The 14,898-nt window shown below is 47.4% G+C and overlaps 1 long non-coding RNA gene across 1 annotated transcript in view; it reads right to left on the bottom strand.

Annotated features, from left to right (window-relative positions):
* Positions 1-230: 230 nt before the first annotated feature.
* LOC114817853 overlaps positions 231-14,898 on the bottom strand; it is a 56,369-nt gene continuing 41,701 nt past the window's right edge. The window contains exon 4 of the long non-coding RNA XR_003765717.1: positions 231-1,324. This is a non-coding gene — a long non-coding RNA (uncharacterized LOC114817853). The remainder of the gene's footprint in view (positions 1,325-14,898) is intronic.

Raw genomic sequence — 14,898 nt, 5'->3', positions numbered from 1 at the left:
TACAGTGATATCCAGAGGAGATGTTTGAATTGTCCTTGGGCTGTATTTCAAGACACCGGTCTAGTGGATAGAGCACAAGTCTAGGAGTCGAAAGCACCTGGGGTCTAATCTTGGCTCTGCTGCTTGCTGCTGTGTGACCTTGGGCAAGTCACAACTTCTCTGTGCCTCAGTCACCTTGGCTGTTAAATGGGAATTAAGTGGGACACCTGGGACAACCCAATTCCCTTGTATCTACCCCAGCGCTTAGAACAGAGCTTGGCACGTAGTAAGTGCTTAACAAATGCCATTATTCTTATTATTTTGAGGAAGGATGAAAACACTGGAAACACAAAAACAGCATAGACGACCAAGCTCACAAGGTCTGGGGTCCAGCTGCGGAGGGACACGGTGGGACATCATGGGGCTCCCACCCACTAAGCCATCCAGAATCTGGTCACAACCAAAGCCTTTCCAGCATGGGCACATCTGCAGTAGTGTCACTTCCCAGGGTTGGTTCTCTGCAACCCTGCAGACCCAGAGTGAAGGCCCTGGATCAAACAGTGGGAGATGGCAGGAGGTTAGGGAAGTGCTTTTGGTGGTCCGGGGGGCTGCAGGGCTGAGGGCAACGGGAATGAAACTGCCCTAGGTGTTTGAAGATGATGCTACATTCTGTGAGGTCCTACACACAGGTGCCAATATAGCAGAGATGTCCAGGGTGGGTATCACCCATTGCCCGGGGATGGGTTTTTTCGGGAATCAGCGTGTCAAGAGAGAGGGAGACAGGGAGACAGACCGGGGACAGAAAAGCTGAATTTTATTCAAAATTTATTCCATGAGGCTAATGAAATTATCTGATTATTTTGGATGCATAAAAATTGAATTATTTGTTTAATTTGGGAGTGGGGAATTGAACCTCCCTTTCGGCAGGAATATGATTATTTAATATTAGAGCTTTTCTTATTGGGAAGAATATACTTATATGTTACTCGCGTGTGGCAAAACACCCAGGTCCCACCCAAGAGGAATTCACTTCTACTTTGTTTGCATGTGGTGAGGTGACTAGCTTCCACCCACGAACGCTTCCCATTTGGGAGGAATCCAATTATGGGTTACCAGCACATGATGAAGTAGCTAGCTCTCATACTCCTGTACTGCTCACTTGGGAGGAAACCACTTATGTGTTACCCGCCTAGAGTGAAGCACCCAGCCCCCACCCACGAATGTTCATCGAGATACTCACCCATCCCACGGCCCTTTCCTCAGTGTGCTGGTTCCGGTTGCAGAGCAGCCATCTGGCTCTCTGGGCAGGGAAGACACATGGGCTGCTACTGCATGTCTCAGTCTGCTGCACAGAAGGTCAGAGGGTGAAGGTATTTTTTACCTGTGCTCCTAGGCCATTCCAGCTTCCAGCCTCAGTTCATCAAATTCCTCCCCCCCCGCCCCCGGCTTCCTCCATAATTAATTTGATTGGCACGGGGGCAAGAGACACATTCTGTATTTTCGGCCTCAGCTGTCAATGTAGGGGCAATATCTCACCCACACTCCCGAGTTCTGCCCTGCTGGCTTGGGCAGTCATGAGATAGCATTTGACCTTGAGATGGTGGGTATCCTGGGTTCAACTTGAAAGAGCAGGTGACAAGCCCTCCTGTGTTGTTACAGATGAGGTTGGAGCATAGTTGTGTAACTGTTTGCCCCTCACTGGGCCTGCCTCTCTTTGCAGCTCTGCCCCCTTGTGTCCTTGGGGTAAGAGCTAAGGAAGGACGTGGTCCTCCCACTCTTTCCCATAAGTGTTGACCAATTGTCTGACTCCCCTCTAAATCCTGCCAGACTATGGCCAAACGCAAACTCTGTTTGACTGGGCCCCTCTCTGATTTGGTCCCTCTCTCCCTTTCACCTGTGACACCACATCTCTGTCACTGCGGGCTGCTTGGGGTGGCTGGGCTGCTTGGGTGTCTTGGCACTTTCATGGATCTGGACTGGAGGATATGGGGAAGGGGTAAGGGAGGGTAGTGAAAATTCCAAATCAGAAAGAGCAAATAGTTGCTGCTATAATAGTTCATCCCTGAGTCTTTCTCCTCAGATGAAGGGGCTCGGGGTTTAGAGGGGAACAAGGAAGCATAAAGAGGGTAAATGCCCTGATAGGGAACTTACGTTTCATAACCCCCTTCCTCCCTATTAAATGTCCCTCAACCAAACTCTCAACTTGGAGCCTGAGTGTAAGATGTTTCCTGTGGCTGTCACCTCAGAACCCCCAAGGAAATGACAGTTACTAAAATCATCCATAAGAAGGGAGAATAACTAGTAAAAGTCAATGAAATGACCGTCCCAGGAGAGGGTCTCATCCCCTTCCCAGAAGATTAGCAAAGTGGGATTCTGCTAGCCCAATGTCAGGCAGCAGACACCCCACAAATTCAGGAATTTGGAAGTGACGCCACAGTAGGGGAGACGTCTCTGCCCTCAACCTTCCTGTCTGGGTGGCAGCGGGGAAATGGCAGGTTCTCCTTCAGAAAGACCCCAGCTCCTCTGATAATCAGTCAATCCATTATATTTATTGAATGCTTACTGGGTGCAGAGCACTCTACTAAGTGCTTTGGAGAGTACAATACAACCAATTGGTAGACATGTTTCCTGCCTTCATGAGCTTACAGCCTAGAAGGGGAGACAAATATTAGTATAAATAAAGTAATTATGGATATGTACATTAGTGCCGTGGGGCTGACAAAACAATGCAAGTGCAAGAGTGGTGCAGAGGGAGAGGGAGTAGGGGAATGAAGACATTGCTTAATGGATAGAGCATAGATGTAGGAGTCAGAAGAACCTGGGTTCTAATTCCAGCTTTGCCATGTGTCTGCTGGGTAAGCTTGGGGAAGTCACTTAACTTTTTAGAGCCTCAGTTTCCTCATCTGTAAAATGAGGATAAGAATGTGAGTCCATGTGGGATGGGGACTGTGTCTGACCCTATTAACTTGTAGCTAACCTAGCCCTTAGAATAGTGCTTGACACATAATAGGCGCTTTACAAGTGCCATCATCATCATCTTGAAAGAGATGAAATTTTAATATGCCTTTGAAGATGAGGAGAATGGTGTTCTTTCTAATATGAAAGGGGAGGGAGTTAAGGCCAAAGCCAGGATGTGGGCAAAGGGTTGGCAGTGAGACAGACAAGCTTGGGGTACAGTGAGTAGGTTGACATTAGAGGAGAGAAGTGAGTGGGGTGGGTTGAAGTACAAAATCAGCAAAGTAAGGTAGTAGGGGGTAAGATGATTGAGTTCTCTGTCCGATACAGAGGTGGATGGGCAATCAATGAAGATTTTTGAAGAGTGCAGAAACATACTGAATGGCTTTGGAGAAAATGGGTGTGGGCAGCAGAGTGAAGTATGGACTGGAGTTAGTAGAGACAGGAGGCAGGGAAGTCAGCAAAGAGGCTAATGCAGTAATCAACGTGGAATAGACTAAGTAGTTGGATTAACATGGTAGGAGTTTGGGTGGAGAAGACAGGGTAGATTTTAGTGATTTTTGGAGGTTGAACTGACAGGATTTATTGATAGATTGAATATGTGGACTGAATGAAAAGGACGAGTTGAGGATAATGCAAAGGTAACAGTCTTGTGAGACAGAGAAGATGGAGGTGCTATTTAAAATAATGAGAAAGTCAGGGAGAGGGCAGGGTTTGGGTGGGAAGATGAGAAGTTCCTTTTTGGACAGGCTAAGGTTGCAGTTTCACTGGCACATCCAAGTAAAGATGTCTTGAAGGCAGAAGGAAATGCAAAATTACAGACAATGAGACAGGTCATGTCCTGTTAACGAGATACTATAAACTGTTCCTTTTAGTCAACCACAAACCGTTATCTGGGGACAGACAGCTGTTCACAGCAAACTGCCATAAGCCTGCATTTTTGTAAGCACTTTCAGGATAGAACAAGATGGTCAAATTGCAGGCTCCACCTCCAACTTTCTGAACCATTTTGACCCCTATCTTACATTCCTTCTCTCTTTCTCCATTCCTACATTGATCCTCCAGGACTTTAATATCCATGAGGATATTCCTAATGACCCTTCCACTACCCACTTTCTATCCTCTCAACTCCCCTGCTTCACGCCACCTCACCGACTCACTAACTTGGACACCCAACTGATCTCATCAGCTCTAGTCACTGTACAATTTCTACCCTCATCAACTCTGAAATCCCTCTATTCCACCACAGCTACTCCTCTATCCTAACCTGCTTTATCTCCTACGCACACTTCCCCACAAATCTGTTCCTCCACAGAGACCTCCAATCCTTTTACCCCACCCAATTCTGTCAAATTATCATGCCCCATTTAGTCTCTATATCCAAACTAACTTTCCTCAGCGACCAAATTGATGCCCTCAACTCCACCCTCTCTACTGAACTCAACTCACTCACTCCCTATCCCTTCACCAGTCTCATATCACTGACCTGTGATAACTAGTCCCGCATTACCTGCCCAATTATCTTCACTCACTCTACTGTAAGAGCTGCAGAGTACTGCTGGCAGAAATCCAGATATCAGGCCGACCTGGTCCTTTTCAAATCCATCCATTGCCAGCTTTAATCTGTCCTTTCATCAGTCTGGCAACATTATTTCTCCATTCTTATTGACTCCCATGCCAATTGCCCTAGTAAGCTGTTTCAGATTTTCAACTTCCCTCTCAAACCCCCTGTTGCCCCACCCCCCATCTCTTGCCCCCAGTGACCAAGCTACATACTTTATTGAGAAAATTTAAGCCTTCTGATGTGATCTCCCTAAAATTTTCCCAGTTCCTCTCCAGTCCATTCCTCCTCCTACCCCCTCTTCAACTCTCCCATCTTTACAAGCAGTATCTCAAAAGGTGATGTCCTACCTCCTCTCAATTTCATTCAATAGTACTTACTGAGTGCTTACTATGTGCAGAGCACTGTACTAAGTGCTTGGAATGCACATTTCGGCAACAGATAGAGACAATCCCTGCCCAATGACAGGCTCACAGTCTAAATGGGTGAGACAGACAGCAAAGCAAAACAGAACAAAACAAAAACAAGTCAACATCATCAAGATAAATAGAATCAAGGGGATGTACACTTCATTAACCAAATTAACGTGGCTCAGTGGAAAGAGCCTGGGCGTCGGAGTCAGAGGTTATGGGTTCGACTCCCGGATCTGCCACTTGTCAGCTGTGTGACTGTGGGCAAGTCACTTAACTTCTCTGTGCCTCAGTTACCTCATCCGTAAAATGGGGATTAACTGTGAGCCTCACGTGGGACAACCTGATTACTCTGTATCTACCCCAGTGCTTAGAACAGTGCTCTGCACATATTAAGCACTTAACAAATACCAACATTATTATTATTAAAATTAATAGAATAATAAATAATATATACAAATGAGCACAGTGATGGGGGGAGGGAAAGGGGCAAGAGCAGAGGGTGGGGGGAGGGCAGGAGAGGGGAAGCAGAAGGAAAGGGGGGCTCAGTCTGGGAAGGCCTCCTGGAGGAGGTGAGCTCTCAGTAGGCTTTGAAGAGGGAAAGAGAGTTAGTTTGGCGGAGGTGAGGAGGGAGGGCATTCCAGGACAGTGGTAGAACATGGGCCAGGGGTCGATGGTGAGATAGGTGTGAACGGGGGATAGTGAGGAGGTGAGTGGCAGAAGAGCAGAGTGTACAGGGTGGGCAGTAGAAAGAGAGAAGGGAGGTGAGGTGGGGGGGGCAAGGTGATGGAAAGCTTTGAAGCCAAGAGTGAGGAGTTTTTGTTTGATGCGAAGGTTGATAGGCAACCACTGGAGGTTTTTGAGGAGGGGAGTGACATGCCCAGAGCATTTCTGTAGGAAGATGATCCAGGCAGCGGAATGAAGAATAGACTGGAGTGGGGAGAGACAAGAGGCAGGCAGATCAGAGAGGAGGCTGACACAATAATCCAGTTGGGATATTATGAGAGCTTGTACCAACATGATAGCCATTTGGATGGAGAGGAAAGGGAGGATCTTGGTGATATTGTGAAGGAGAGACTTGCAGGTGTTGGTGACAGATTGGATGTGTGGAGTGAATGAGAGAGCTGAGTCAAAGATGGTACCAGGATTACGGGCCTGTGAGACAGGAAGGGTATTCGTGAAGTCCACAGTGACAGGGAAGTCAGGGAGAGGACAGGGTTTGGGAGGGTAGATAAGGAGCTCAGTTTTAGACATTTTTAGTTTTAGGTGGTGGGCACACATCCAGGTGGAGACGTCCTGGAGGCAGGAGGAGATACAAGCCTGGAGGGAGAAGGAGGAGAGAACAGGGGAGGAGATGTAGATTTGGGTGTCATCTGCATAGAGATGATAGTTGAAGCCGTGGGAGCAAATGAGTTCACCAAGGGAGTGAGTATAGATGGAGAACAGAAGAGGTACAAGAAATGACCCTTGAGGAACCCCTACAGTTAGTGGATAGGAGGGGGAGGAGGAGCCCACAAAGGAGACCAAGAATGAATGGCTAGAAAGATAAGAGGAGAACCAGGAGAGGATAGAATCTATGAAGCCAAGGTGAGATAAAGTGTGGAGGAAAAGGGGATGGTCTACAGTGTCAAAGGAAGCTGAGAGGTAGAGGAGGAGCCATTGGATCTGGCAAGAAGGAGGTCATGGGTGACCTTTGGGAGGGCAGTTTTGGTGGAGTAGGGAGACGGAAGCCAGATTGGAGGGGGTCCAGAAGAGATTTCAAGTTGAGAAATTCAAGGCAGCGGGTGTAGATGACTCATTCTAGGAGTTTGGAAAGGAAGGGTAGGAAGGAGATAGGACAATAAATGGAAGGGGAAGAAGGGTCGAGAGAGGATTTTTTAGGATGGGAAAGACATGGGCATGTTTGAAGGCAGAGGGGAAGAAGCCATTGGAGAGTAAGTGGTTAAAGATAGAGGGGAGGAGGGAAGGGGCGATAGTTTTATAAGGTGAGTGGGAATGGGGTCCAAAGCACAGGTGGAGGGTGTGGCACTTGCGAGGAGGGAGGAGAACTCCTCTGAGGATACTGCTGGGTAGGATGGAAAAGTAGGGAAGAGAGTTGGGAGCGGGGTAGGGGGTGATGGAGAAGGGGGAGGGATGACTTTGGGTAGCTCAGATCTGAGGGTGTTAATTTTCGTGATGAAGTAGGTGGCCAAATCGTTGGGGGTGAGGGATGGGGGAGTGGGAGGAACAAGGAGTTTAAGGAGAGAGTTAAAAATCCGGAACATTTGTCGGTCGTGATGGGTATGGGCATCAATGAGGGAATAAAAGTAGTTTTGCCTGGCAGAGAAGAGAACAGAGTTAGGCAGGAAAGAATAAATTTGAAGTGAATAGATTGGCTTGGTGCTTAGACCTTCACCAGCAGCGCTCAGCAGCTCGAGCACAAGAGTTAAGGAGGAGGAGAGAGGTAGAGATCCAGGGCTGTGGGTTAGTGGAGCGAGAGTGGTGGAGAGAAAGGGAAGCAGCATGGCTCAGTGGAAAGAGCATGGGTTTAGGAGTCAGAGGTCATAGGTTCTAATTCTGCCTCCGCCACTTATCAGCTGAGTGACTTAGGACAAGTCACTTAACTTCTCATTGCCTCAGTGACCTCATCTGTAAAATGGGGATAAAGACTGTGAACCCTGCGTGGGACAACCTGATTACCCTGTATCTACCCCAGCACTTAGAACAGTGCTCTGCACATAGTAAGTGCTTAACAAATACCAACATTAAAGGGGAGTGAGCTAGTTGAGTTGAGTAGAGAGGGTGGAGTTGAGAGCTGTAACGTGATCACCGAGAGTGGGAAGAGAGGATAGGAAGGCAAAGTGGGGTGAGATGCTTTGGGAGAGATGGATGGGGTCAAGGGAGCGGAGGTCTCTCTGGGGGAGTAATACAGATTTGCAGGGAGAGGGCATGTGAGAAAGGAAGCAAGTGAAAAGGTTATTGTCCAAGAGAGGGATTTCAGAATTGGTGAGGGTGGAGATAGTGCAGCAGTGAGAGATGATGAGATCGAGGGTGTGACCCAGTTGATTGGGCGGGGGCTGGGGGGAGGGCAGGAGGTTGGCAGAGTCAAAGAGTGATAGCAGGCGGATGGCAGAGGGGTCACCGGGTACATCCATGTGGATGTTGAAGTCTTCAAGGATCAGAGTGGGCAGGGAGAAGGAGAGAAGGAAGGTGAGAAAGGGGTCAAGGTGGTTAAAGAAGTTGGAGGTGGGACCAGGGGGGTGGTGGATGACAGCTACGAGAATCTGGAGGGGGTGGTAGAGGCGAATAACATGGGCTTCAAAGGAGGGGAAGGAGAGGGAAGGGGGAGGAGGGATAGTGCAGAAGCAGCGCTGGGGTGCGAGAAGGAAACCGACGCTTCCTCCTTTTCCGGTGAGTCTGGGGGAGTGGGAGAAGGAGAGACCTCCACTGGAGAGAGCAGCAGAAGAGACCATATTTTCAGGGGTGAGCCAGGTCTCCATAAGGGTGAGGAGGAGGAGGGAGCAGGAAAGGAAAAGGTCAAGGATGAAAGGTAGTTTACCTATAATGGAGCAGGGATTCCAAAGACCACACTTGGCAGCAGCTGTGGGAGAGGAGGGAGCAGGGGGAAGGGAGGGTTTAGATGGGAATGAGATGGCGGGGACCTGGGCGGGGAGAGGGGGATGAGTGGTGGTGATGGGATAGGCAGACTGGGATGGGGCGTGGGCAGGGAAGAGGGAAGGGAAGGGGGTGGGAGGAGGGGGTTCGGTGGGGAAGAGTACAAAGGGAGGGGGATGAGGGATGGTGCTGGTAAAGTGGGATTCTAGGGAGTGGGTGGGAAGGAGGGGAGGAGGCAGAGGAGAATGCGGGAAAGCTGGGTGAGAAAGGGGAAGGGAAAGGTGAGGATTGGGAGGGACAGATGTGGGGGTGGAAGGACATGGTGAAGTCAGAGAGGTAAGTGGCAGCACTGAGAACAATTAACAATAAGATGTGATAGTGATGATATAGTAATAATTTCACCTCTTCCACCTGTGCATCCAACTCCATCCCATTGCACCTTATCAAAATACTTTCCCCCTCATTTCTTGTCTCCCTAACTGCCATTTTCTACTGTTCATTCTCCAGTGACTTCTTCTCCAGTGCTTTGAAACATGCTCATGTCTCCTTTATCCTAAAACATCTTCCCTTGACCTCACAGCTCCCTCCAGTTATTGCCCCATCTTCCATTTCTCTTGAAACTCCTTGAGTGAGTTGTCTATACCCACTGTTTTGGCTTCCTCCCCTCCAATTATTTCCTTGACTCCCTCCAAAATGGTTTCCTCACCCTTCACTCTACAGAAACTGCACCCTCAAAGTTTATCAATAATGTTGGAAAATATCCCAAATAATGAGTCAGGTTAGGCCAGCTTTGTATTCATATTGTTGCAATGAAGCAGCGTGGCTCAGTGGAAAGAGCCCGGGCTTTGAAGTCAGAGGTCGTGAGTTTGAATCCCAGCTCTGCCACTTGTCAGCTGTGTGACTGTGGGCAAGTCACTTCACCTCTCTGTGCCTCAGTTACCTCATCTGTAAAATGGAGATTAAGACTGCGAGCCTCATGTGGGACAACCTGATTCCCCTGTGTCTGCCTCAGCGCTTAGAAAAAAGTGCTCTGCACATAGTAAGCGCTTAACAAATACCAACATTAGTATTATTATTGCAACAAAAGGTCAATGGCAGTTTGGTAGCCAAAGACAAAGACCTGAGGAATGAGTCCATCCTTATATTTCCGGCTGGTCCCGCTTCCCTAGGTGACACAGCACCAAGTCCCTCCCTCAAATCCGACCCCTCCCCTAAAGTCCCATTTGTTCTTGTGCTGGATTGGCATATCAACTGCCACTCCGCCCCTGTATGTTGTTTTCTTCATTAGCCTCTCATTATACACCAAGCTCCTTCATGATCGCCTTTGGGTTATCCAGCAGACACTCTGTGGCTGAAGAAGTCTTCAGCAAACACAGGTGTTGGGTTTCAAGGCGATGGGTTTATGGCCAGTAATTCACTGTTGCCGGGGTTGCTGATAATTTGAGGTCTCCAGGCTGTCCGCCAACAGTCAGGAATTGACTGTTGCCAGGGTTGCTGATAATTTGGGGTATCAGGACAACGGTTGCAATCTGTGATTGGTTGTTGTTAAGGGTGCTGATAAAGTGGATCACCATTTTCCTAGGTGGGACTCAATGCAATTAATAAGTATACATATTCAGTGACAGTAATGCATATGTATGAGCTAATCACTATACATAGTCAGTGACAGTAATTATTACTACTACTAATAATAATGGTATTTGCTAAACTCTAACTCCTATACTCATGATCAGGGTTAAGTCTTGACCACAATTATCTCCTAGCCAAATCCAATTATCTCCTAATACTCATTGACCTCTCAGCTGACTTCACCACTGTCAACCACCCCCATCTCCTGGAAACATGCAAACTTGGCTTCACTGATACTGTCCTTTCCTGGTTCTCCTTTTATCTCTCTGGCCACTTCTCAGGATCCTTCGTAAACTTCTCATCTGCCTCCCACTCCTTAAATGTGGGAGTGTCTCAAGGCTCAATTCTGCATCTCCTCCTATTGTCCATCTACCCCAACTCCCTTGGAGAACTCATTTGCTCCCATAGAGAAGCAGCATGGCTGAGTGGAAAGAGCACGGGCTTCGGAGTCAGAAGACATGGGTTCCAATGCTGATTCTGCCACTTGTCTGCTTGGTGACTCTGGGCAAGTCACTTAACTTCTCTGTGCCTCAGTTACTTCATCTGTAGGATGGGGATTAAAAGTGTGAACCCTACATGGGACAACCTGATTACCTTGTATCTACCCCATTGCTTAGAACAATGTTTGGCACATAGTAAAGAGCTTAACAAATACCATTATTATTATTGTAAGTATTAGTATTATGGCTTCGACTACCAACTCTATTCAGATGAATCCCAAATCTACATCTCCAGTCCTTCTCTGCAGTCTCCTATTCCTCCTGCCTTCAGTATATCTCTATTTGGATACTCTGCCAACATCTCAAACTTAACATGTCCAAAACAGAACTCTTTATCTTCCCACCAAAACCCTGTCCAGCCCCTGACTTTCCCATCACTGGAGATACCACCACGGTCCTGTCTCACAAGGTTGTAACCATGGAGGTATCCTTGACTCACCTCTCTCATTCAACCTATATTCAAACTGTCACCAAATCCTGTCAGTTCAACATTTAGTAAATCACTAAAATCTGCCCTTTTCTCTTCTTCAAGTCCGCTACCACATTAATCCAAGCTCTTATCCTATCCTGCCTCCTTGCTGACCTCCCTGTCTCCTGTCTCTCCCCTCTTCAGTCCAAATGTTACTCTGATGTTTTTCTACAAAACCATTCAGTGCCTGTTTCCCTAGTTATTCATTCATTCTATCATATTTATTGAGAGCTTACTGTATGAAGAGCACTGTATTAAGCATTTGGGAAAGTACAATACAACTTCAGCAGTTGCTCATCCACCTCCACACTCAACAGAAACTTCTTAACATTGGCTTCAAAGACTCAAGCACCTTGCCTTCTCCTACCTTACTTCACTGCATTCCTTCCACAACCCAGCCTGCATACTTCACTCCTCTAATGTCAACCTACTCACTGTACCTCAGTCTCATCTGTCTCACCACCATCCTCTCATTAATGCCCTGCCTCTGGCCTGCTAGAAGAAAGCCATTCTCTTTTGGATGAGAGTGTACCAGGCTGATCCCTCTTCAGCAATTACCACCCAGTTTTCAGCTGGGATGCCTCATTGTTTGAGAATTTGTTTCACTGTGACTTTAAAACATTTACTCTTACCCTCCTTGCTTTCAGTTTCTCAATTGCAGCTTTCCATATGCAGCAGTTCTTTGGGTCTGCTGCTGTTGCTCATTCTTCTCACATATCCCGACTAGCAAAGTTATATCCAGACTGTAAGCTTATTGTAGGCAGGGATTGTCTCTCTTTATTGCTGTATTTGACTTTCCCAAGCACTTAGTACAGTGATCTGGACACACTAAGTGCTCCATAAATACTATTACAATAAATACTATTGAATGAATGAATGAATGACGTGAGCCAGAGGTGGAAGGTGGGATTGGCGTGAACGGGGGACCATGAGGAGGTGAGCAGCAGAGGAGCAGAGCATGTGGGGTGGGCAGTAGAAAGAGAGAAGAGAGGTGAGGTAGGAGGGGCAAAGTGATGGAGAGCCTTGAAGCCCAGAGTGAGTTTTTGTTTCGTGTGGAGGTTGATAAGCAACCACTGGAGGATTTTAAGGAGGGGAGTGACATGCCTAGAGTGTTTCTGCAGGAAGATGATCCGGGCAGCGGAATGAAAAATAGACTGAAGTGGGGAGAGACAGGAGGAAGGGAGATCAGAGAGAAGGCTGACACAGTAATCCAGCCGGGATATTATGAGAGCTTGTACCATTACGATAGCAGTTTGGATGGAGAGGAAAGGGCGGATCTTGGCGATATTGTAAAGTTGAGACCGGCAGGTGTTGGTGATGGATTGGATGTGTGGGGTGAATGAGAGAGCTGAGTCAAGGATGACACCAAGGTTGCGGGCTTGAGAGATGGGAAGGATGGTCATACTGTCCACAGTGATAGGGAAGCCTTGACTCTATTTATTGCCATTGTTCTTGTCTGTCTGTCTCCCCTGATTAGACTGTAAGCCCGTCAAACGGCAGGGACCGTCTCCATCAGTTGCCGACTTGTTCATTCCAAGCGCTTAGTACAGTGCTCTGCACATAGTAAGCGCTCAATAAATACTATTGAATGAATGAATGAATGGAACACCTTTCCTCTTAATATCTAACTGTCAGTCCCTCTCCCTAACTTCCAAACTTTATTAAAAGCACATCTTCAAGAGGCCTTCCCTGACTAAGCTCTCCTTTCCTCTTAGTCCACTCCTTTCTGTGTCACCCTTGCTCTTGTATTTGCACCCTTTAATTCTCCCCTCCCTCAGCCCAACAGCACTTACATACATAAACACAATTAATTTATTTATAATAATGTTTGTCCTTCCCTCTAGACTGTAAGCTCGTTGTGGGCAGGGAACGTGCTTAATAACTCTGTTATGTTGTAGTCTCACAAGTACAGTGGTCACAGATATTAGATATTAATTCCACCCAACAATAAAATAAGAGCTCACATATGTGTTTTAGTCAAAATCTCACCCCAAAGGAATAGACCCAACAACACTGCCTTCAGTCAAAGGAAATGAGATTATGGCTGTTTTAGTCAAAATCTCACCCGAAAGGAATAGACACAACAATGTTGCCTTCAATCAAGGGAAATGAGATCATGGCTCTCTCCCAGGAAATTCCTCAGTAAATCAATTGACCAAAGGTATTTATTGCATGAATGGTGAGCAGAGCACTGTATTAGGGAAAAGACATGAAACCTCCCTAAAGAGCTCAGAATCTAATGGGGCATACAGGTAGGCAAAGGCAATTTACACACCAGCAAAAGTACCCTGTGAAAAATTCACTTAAAATATGCCAAACTACGTTTAAGATATAGTGGTGAAGGGCTATTGGAGACTGGTAGAATCATTTTGTGTAGAATTTCAAAGCTTTGACAGCTGCTTGTCTTATTCTTTGAGTCTAGCACTTCTTCATTTAGAAGTTTCTGCTGCTCTCCCATTCATCTGCCTAACTCCTTGCTTATGTCAAACATGATTATTTTATATCTACCCCAGCACTTAAGACAGTGCCTGGCAATAGTGAACACTTAACAAATGCCAATTAAAAAATAGAAAAATAAAAAGGCTAAATCCCTTTGATTAGTAGTTTTTTGTTCCTCTGGCATTCACTTGCTTAACTCCTTACTCATCAAGACTCATGTCCGTATGGTCAAGGGAGGACATGCCAGGCCAGAGGTAGGAGGTGGGCCAGGGGTCTACGGGGGGACAGGCGAGAAGGAGGCCCAGTGAGGAGGGGAGCGACAGAAGAGTGGAGTGTGCAGGCTGGGCTGGAGAAGGAGGGAAGGGAGGAGATGATGATGATGGTGATGGAGAGCTTGGAAGCCAGTAGTGAGGAGTTTTTGCTTGATAGGTGAGGAGGGAGGGAGCAGAAGCACAGTCTCACCTTTACAATACCAATATCGCCAAGATCTGCCCTTTCCTCTCCAACCAAACGGCTATCTTACTGGTACAAGCTCTCATAATATCTTGACTGGATTATTGTGTCAGCCTTCTCTTTGATCTCTCTTCCTCCTGTCTCTCCTCGCTCCAGTCTATTCTTCATTCGACTGCCCGGATCATCTTCCTGCAGAAACGCTCTGGGCATGTCACTCCCCTCCTCAAAAACCTCCAGTGGTTGCCTATCAACCTTCGCACGAAACAGAAACTCCTCACTCTTGGCTTCAAGGCTCTCCATCACCTTGCCCTCTCCTCCCTCACCTCCCTTCTCTCTTTCTACTGCCCACCCCGCACGCTCCGCTCCTCTGCCGCTCACCTCCTCACCGTCCCCCGTTCTCGCCTATCCCGCCGTCGACCCCTGACCCACCTCCTCCCGCTGTCCTGGAATGTCCTCCCTCCTCACCTCCGCCAAACTAACTCTCTGCCCCTCTTCAAAGCCCTACTGAGAGGTCACCTCCTCCAAGAGGCCTTCCCAGACTGAGCTTCCCATTTTCCCTCTGCTCCCTCCGCCTCCCCCCCTTCACCTCCCCTCAGCTAAGCCCCCTTTCCCCCGCTCCTCCCCCCTCCCTCCTCCTCCCCTCAGCACTGCGCTCATTTGTATGTATTTTTATTACCCTATTTATTTTGTCAATGAGGTGAACATCCCCTTGATTCTATTTATCGTGATTAAGTTGTTTTGTTTTTGTCCGTCTGCCTCCCCCGATTAGATTGTAAACCCGTCAATAGGCAGGGATTGTCTCTATCTGTTCCCGAATTGTACATTCCAAGCGCTTAGTACAGTTCTCTGCACATAGTAAGCTCTCAATGAATACTATTGAAAGAATGAATGAAGCACAGATGGGGGCGC

This window comes from Ornithorhynchus anatinus, chromosome 17 (genome assembly GCF_004115215.2).
Source record: "Ornithorhynchus anatinus isolate Pmale09 chromosome 17, mOrnAna1.pri.v4, whole genome shotgun sequence".
NCBI lineage: Eukaryota > Metazoa > Chordata > Mammalia > Monotremata > Ornithorhynchidae > Ornithorhynchus > Ornithorhynchus anatinus.
The sequence above is the reverse complement of the archived record's forward strand: the minus strand, read 5'-3'. Positions and strand labels throughout refer to the sequence as shown.